The following is a 7,524-nucleotide window of genomic DNA, read 5'->3' as shown; positions in this document are numbered from 1 at the left end:
GTTATCAGCGTTCTGATGGCATTTTAGCCAAAGGATTTTTATCAAAAACATAATTAATGTGCACAAATAAGGAATAGCTGTATTAACCATAAATGTAAAAGGAGTTTTATGGGGCCCCCAGGCCACCGCCTACATCAACCAATCAGAGAAGCTGATCTGGGAGCTGACAGGGAGATAGAGACAGAGCTGCTGATGCAGAGCGCCATGATCACTCCTCTGAAACTGTTTACGAACACATAAGCTAACTTAAAATGTCGAAAACTGAAAATGTGTTTGATTTTATTTCTCAAAAAAATACTATTTGAAGGCAGGATGGTAATCTTAATAAACTGACTGCCCAGATGAAGTTTTCAGATGGTTTATTACACATTAAAATTACTTTTTATCCACTTTTAAAAGAAAATATAGCAAAGCCGCTCTCTGCCACTGAGCAAAGGAGCAGCAGAAGCATCAGACGCATCTGGACTCACTTTACTGGACGTCTGACCTCGATTTCATCCACCATTGTTCCAGGCAAAGAAAGGTTAGGGTAGCTCCGCCCAACGAGCATCAGACCCACTTTTTGACTGAGCAGCTAGAGCAGCAGAGATGCTTCAGCTACGTGTCAGAACTGAAATTGTACAAGCATAAAAAATGAAGCAGACGCTCATTTTTGCTATTAGTAGCATTAGTGAATTAAAATTATGCCTGATTGAGGGTTATGATGATTAATTATTTTTCTGTAGACAAAGATAAACATGATAGTTCTTTATTATTTAAGTTAATAAGAACATTTGCTGGTCGTCATTATCAATGCTGTGAGGTTTACCCTTTTAAAAATTTTAAAATGATATCAAACATTTCTATTGATCAATCTTTTTATACATGCTTTATCCGTTATGATACCTTGACAATCTAATTACAGTTTTATATTTCCACTTCATCTATTGCATAAAGATGCATATGGTTTATGTTCCTGTTTTAGACGTATGGCAAGTGGAGGTGTTAAGAAAAGCCTTGCTTTTAGAAAGCAGTGTATTATTCAACAAAGATAGCACTAATTGCAAAGGGAGAACGCTTTTGTTTACTCACCTTGGACAGCTCAGCCTGAAGCCAGAACATTCAGTTTTCTCCCAAATAAATATTATTAAAACCCTGTCCTGTCTATCTCTGCCTCTGCGCACTTTTATCTTCTCTCATTAGGATGAAAAGCAGGAGAGGGTTTCTGGGAGGACATGTGCTCTGACATGGTCACAGCATTTTAATGAGGGGATGTGTTAACACTGTGGTTTTTCGGCACAAATCATGATTTCCTCCTTTTAAAAGTGTTCAGATGTTGTCAGGATAGATTCCTTTGATATGCATGTAAATCTTCTTCTGCTTGACCTCTACGTATTTTCCTCAAACAGACCTTTACTACTGGAGTCTTAAATCAAAGAAAATGAAGAATGTGAAAAACAAAGTGCACTGAAGAGGTGCTATTCTGTTTCATGTTGGACTCTTAAGTGCACTTTCAATATTTGATGTTCTATTTCCAGTAATATCAGATGCTATCTGATGATGAACACACCCATCTGTGTTTAATACTTTGTAAGATAAATGCTGGGGCTTCAAAGATTCTAATTTGCTTCTGTCTTTCGTTTTTAAGCGACTGGAAAACCCCAAACGAGGTGGCTATAACCAGGAGGATGCAAGGAGGACCTGGACATATTCATCAAATGAATCAGAATGTGTTTGGATACCTGACCTGATCAGACAGCAAACGCTTGCTCCTGTGAGTATGAATGTGTTAATGGCATTAGCAACAATCATGTTTAGCATAGCTTCGTTGGCAGATGGTGGTTGGAGTATTTGGGCATGATTGTGGTTGCTCAGCTCTTCAGGGATGCTGGATTGTCGGGCTGTCTTTTGGCAGGTCCCTCATTTGGCATGGGAGGAGGTTTGCAATGTGTTGGTGGGTAAGGGTTACATGGGATCTGCCCATGGAGGCCCGCTGGGTCTCAGAGTGTGTTCATTTATCTTGGTCCACCGTGTGCTCAGTTAAAACAGATATACTGTAGCCTCTCATGCCTTTGATTGAATAAAGTCACCCGTGCAAGAGGAGGAACACCTTATTTTCACATGTCTGTGCCACAGAATGGTCACTATTGTCACTTTTTGACAAAGCTACCAGGACATCACTGCAGAACTATTTAGAAATAAGTAAAAATGTCTCAAATTAATTATTTACCCTTAATTTTAGTTGGTAAATAAGATATTTGATAAGCACTTGAAATAAGACAATGCAACTGTTTTTTTTTCTTATTTTAAATGTAAATTGTCTTGTTCCATTGGCAAGGGTCTCGCTTACCTTCTCATTTCAAGAAAAAAATCACTTATTTTATGAAAAATTTAATAATTTATATATGTGATTTTTGTTTTTGCAATGTTTTTATCTTTCTGTGAAGCACTTTGGTCTTCCTGGTGTTGTTTTAAAATGATATATTAATAAACTTTGATTTCATTTGATTTTTTTATACCTTTATTATGCCATGGCTTTTAACACATAAAACTATAAAGAGAATGAAACTATACCGGGTGTAACTCGACATAACTTCAGGTGTAACTTGCAACATGATTTCAGATTTTAAATCTAGTATTGACATTTCTGGCATCAGTTTCCAGTTTAGGTTCTCATCCCATTCTTGATGATCAATTACTGTGTTTGAGCAAAATTTGCCAAATAAGTGGGCAAATTTTTAGCCAAGCAACACAATTGCAACTGTGGACAAATTTAATAGATAGCATGTTAAAAATGTACTGTCTCTATAGAAGCCACACAATGACTGAAATGAAAGTGTGTAAAACTACAGAATATTTCAGTAACGGCTATAATTGATCATCTTTTCTCTAATATTTTGTTTTTTTTTTTTTTTTTGTTGGCTTGCAAAGATATCACATTATAATACTTGATTGATCAAATGAGACATTCTTTTTTTCAAAGTGGCATTTTACAGTAGCAGCCATTTAAAAATGGCCCTTCCCAGTCAAAATGCAGCCGACCGGCAGGAAAATCTCCTCTAACTTCCAGCCACTGACCGTCTGCTGGGTGTGCATATTTTTATACTTTGACTCCACCCTTTCACTGAATTACAACATCTGACTAGGAGATAAAACTTCTCTTTAGATCTTAATGTCCACAAATCATGACAGAAAGAATATTTTAGACGTTTAAAAAGGAATTGTAGGGGAGAAGCAAAGGACTGGCCAAGGGCCCATCAAGGGAAGTGGGGACATTTTAAATGGCTTCTACTGTAACTCTCTGTGTACATTAGAAACATGTCATTTTTACTCTACAAGGAAACTTTTCGCTAAAATATTATCAAAGCAAATCCTTATCACTAAACATTTCTCATTTCTGGAGCATGACATGTCTTTAAACCCACATTTCCACATTCTGTCAATTTATCAAAGATTTTAACTCAGCTGTCAGTTTTTTTTTTTCCACCACTTGGAATCATTTTCTCTGACAGCAAACATTTTTCAAACTATTTAATGTCCTTTTTTAAGAGCATCATCCATGAAAGTGAAACTGCAGGCTGTTTGATAGATTGTCTACCCGCAACATTTCTATGTTAACGATGAATTGAAATACAGTTTTTTTGTGTATAGAAATGATTATGATAAAAAAAACTCCAACTTTACTAAGCAAACACTTTAAAACAACATTAGGGGCACAGAATGGCAAAATGGGTGATTCCCACCAGATATAAATTTCTTTTGAACTTCTTCATATCAATAACCAACTCAAAACCTCTAATATATGTTTAATAGTTTAATTTAGCATAATTTAAGCTATATGTGGGAATAAAATCTTATACAGCATCTAGGAGTGTAAGAATACACCATATTTTAGGAAAAATGAAACCTGCAAAGAACCGAAATGTTTCTCTGTAAAAAAAAATGTTGCGTCCATAATCCCTGAAGCTCAGCTGAAAAAACAACAACATAAAAAAAACGATGTAACTTGTGGGTAAAAATCTACCTGTAAAAACATCTTCATGGTCAAAAATCTGTATTTATAATTTCAGTGTCATAAATAGCTTACTGGAATATTGCAATAAAACCAATGAAACCATGATGTCAGATATTTCTGAAAACAAGAAAAAAATACTTCCGTTTACTTTTTAAAAGAAAAATATGGATGTGGTTGATATTGCTTAAAAATATATATATATATCTATATAGCAGAGTCCAGAAAGCTTAGATTCACAAAGCAGTCTTTGTGTCTTAAGCCGTTTGCTGAACCTCTTTTCCATTATATTCTCTCTTCCTGATTGAAAATTGGCGTCTATTCTGCTTTCAGTGTAGCAGTCATTCTTTCCCATTATCCCAGGGGCAAAGCTCCCATGACATTGAGTTAATCCCTGATTGTTTCACCTTTTCTTTCCAGAGGGTGGAAGCAGATAAGAAGTTTTAGATAAGTGGTGGCTGGATGACTCTTAACACACTATGAAATAAAGAGCAGCTGAGATGTAATTTTCCAGACAAATTGGGTTCATTTTCCAAAAGTGTTGTTGAATTCTTCTGGTCTTTGCAAGTATTTTAGACTCCATTTAGCTGATAAAGTTGGCTGCTTGATGTGTGGCATTGCTGTCAAACCGGTTTACATCAGGGTCATTTTTATCAGGTGATAAAGTACATATGAGATATGCTAATGTAGAGCTGCGCTGTATGGTGGCATAGATTCTCGGTTATATCTACATGAGATCAATTTTACCATTTCTTTGTCTCTCATCTGAATCTTGTTTGTATCAAAATATTTCATTATTTTCAATGTATGGCTGTTTTTGTTATCAAAGGTTTTTATCATGTACTTTTACAATTGGTTTCATACTTAGGCGAGTAATGTAAGGCACGCTGTGAGCATTCATATCAACAACAACAAGCATCAGAAAGAAAGATGTACAATAAGGAGTGGAGTGGATCAAACATAGCACAGACCACGCTTCAAAATTGGGCATAAATCAAAAATATCTGCATCATACCTGCTACAAGCTCACTGAGACACACTGCTGTCGGAGTATAATCAGCCCTTAAGTCATGGTGTCTTGTTTATCCAAAACCTATAAGTAACTTGTGCGTAACTTATCAAGAACTTATCTCCAATGCATTTCAACGTATTTGAGGTGTTCCAGACGACCGCTGAATGTAGCTGAAAAATGAGTTGTCCAACATTCTCTGGCTTTCACTAAGTTATAAGAAGGTAAAAAGTAAGAAAAATCTAAACAAGCAGGGAGCGAGGGAGAGATGCGGAAGTGAGCGGTAACATATCCGGCAACTCTCATTATATAGTTATCTTTTAGTAGGTTTTATATATGATGTTTTTTTTGTTTGTTTTCCCAGGTTTCATCAGCAGAGAGCCATGAATTGGAATTTAGCTGTAAAGGTGGAATGATCCTTTAAGGAAAGCAATAATGGGCCATTTAGATGAGAAAAGGGTTCATGATTTATGCAGCAGACTGCAGCCTCATGAAAATTGTTGTATAGAATAGAAAATCCCTTTATTGTCCCACAATAGGTGAATTGTGGTCTTCTATCTATGGGACTTCTTGTGCCTGAGTAATTTATATTTGGAGCACTGATATTTATAAGCACCATATAGACCCATCCGCTTAAACACATCCATAGTCAGATGCTAATCAAAGACCTATCTGTTGCTCCTCTGGGTTTTAGAGTCTTTTGTTTTGTATAAGTTTTAGTTTGATCATTTGAATCATTGGGAGTGCTTGTGTAACCTCTTCTGAATGAATTCTAAGAACAAATCGTATTTGTTTCAAAGCAGACCGCGGACTGCAACCACAGTTGAGACTAGAACTGTTTGCACGTGGTAAATGTTCACATTTCGTCGACCAGGATTTTTTGCAGCTTGGTCATTAGAATATAATCTGGATATTGATGAATGCAAACACCCAATAAAGGTTTCTATAAACTGTCTGCTGAATGGCTTTATTATTTACTAATAAAGAACAGTTGGGGAACTCGCTCAGTCATCCATCCATCCATCCATCTCCATCCATCTTCCTCCGCTTATCCGGGGTCGGGTCGCGGGGGCAGCAGCTTAAGAAGGGAGGCCCAGACTTCGCTCAGTCATCTTTATTTTTTTTACATTTTATTGTAAGTGGCTGAAAACAGTTCTCTGTACTTGTTTCCTTTAGCATATTTTTTTCTAGCTAAAATGTCCCTTGTTCCTCGGGGATCTCTGAGAAACAATGTCAACTTGTTTTTTTTTTAGTTAAAAAATGGACTCTCTGGTTGCTGCGAAGGCGCACAGATTAAGTGCATGACCCATGTAGAGGCCCCAGTCTGCAACTGAGCTGTCTGTTCACTGTCAAAAATGATAAAAAGGCCACTGCTGCCTGAAGGAAAATGTTAAAAAAGAAAATTTACTTTCTGGAGTTCTAGTCTGTTCATTGATTCTTTGTTATCCTGTTTCTTTTGGGACAAGGCACCACCCTATACTATACTTTAGATTTTGTCTTACTCTTTGGGTCGTCATAAAGCTGCATTGTAAGTTGAATCATTTTCTTTCTTATGGTTTGTTAGCATTAAATAACTATGACTTTGGTTTCTGTAGCTGGTATTCCTATTTTTAGCAACACTCCACACATTTTGCCACCTCGTAAAGATGTGAACAATTTCCTTTAAGATTAACTCAGCTTTTAACTGCAAATAAAAACATATATTTAAAAACATCTCTATTCTTATTACATTGTAATTCTGTCAAAAAAATAAATGCACATTAAGGAATATTATTTTAGTAAAAATTACTTTTTCCACAATTTTAGGCACCCACAGTGTATATACTTTGTACATTTGTGTTTTGCCACAACATCTTTTAGCCTTGTTCTGTAATATTTGATTTCACCAACATCAACAACTTAAGGAAGACCAATGTACACTAACTGCATTGTTATATCATAGGGTGGCGTTGATAAAGGCTTGCATAGGATCGCTACTAAAAAAGAACAGATTCGACCACATGGTCAAAATGAAACTACACTCATCGTCGTTTTATTTACCCAAATGCTGGGTAATAAAATTATTTGCCCATTGTGAGTTATATTTAGGGTAGTTGATTTTTTATTTTTTGCAACCTGTGCTCTGGGGTTAAATTGTTTTGCAAATCCATAAACCGAACATGCATCGGTTGACCCAGCAGCTGGTTGTTTGTGTTTTCAACTCATCACCTGGAAAGACGAGCTCCACCTGGGAAAACACCACACCAATGGCTGTGCCAAGCTGCATGCTCTATCCACCATCAGCTCACACATTTAGCGTGCCTGACTGACCATCTTCCTGGAAAGTCATTAAGGAAAGGTTTGTAAACAGTACATATCTAATTCACAGCATCTGTGTTGCATAACATTTAAAAGTAGTGCCCTTTAATGTCAAGGCTAGTTGGTTGGTTTGAGTAACATGCTAGACACTCAGCTGTTATCATGTAAGCACACACACGTCTTTTTTAATCATGTCGGATTTTTCTTATTAAATATATATATATAT

At 36.3% G+C, this 7,524-nt stretch overlaps 1 protein-coding gene across 1 annotated transcript in view; it reads left to right on the top strand.

Annotated features, from left to right (window-relative positions):
- lrfn2 (leucine rich repeat and fibronectin type III domain containing 2) overlaps positions 1-7,524 on the top strand; it is a 135,145-nt gene that overhangs the window by 46,064 nt on the left and 81,557 nt on the right. The window contains exon 2 of the mRNA XM_015385317.1: positions 1,628-1,753. The gene's annotated coding sequence lies outside the window, so the exon portion shown is untranslated. The remainder of the gene's footprint in view (positions 1-1,627; positions 1,754-7,524) is intronic.

Source organism: Cyprinodon variegatus, unplaced genomic scaffold, assembly GCF_000732505.1.
Source record: "Cyprinodon variegatus isolate N-32 unplaced genomic scaffold, C_variegatus-1.0 Scaffold336, whole genome shotgun sequence".
Classification (NCBI taxonomy): domain Eukaryota; kingdom Metazoa; phylum Chordata; class Actinopteri; order Cyprinodontiformes; family Cyprinodontidae; genus Cyprinodon; species Cyprinodon variegatus.
This window is presented reverse-complemented; position numbering and strand designations above follow the sequence as displayed.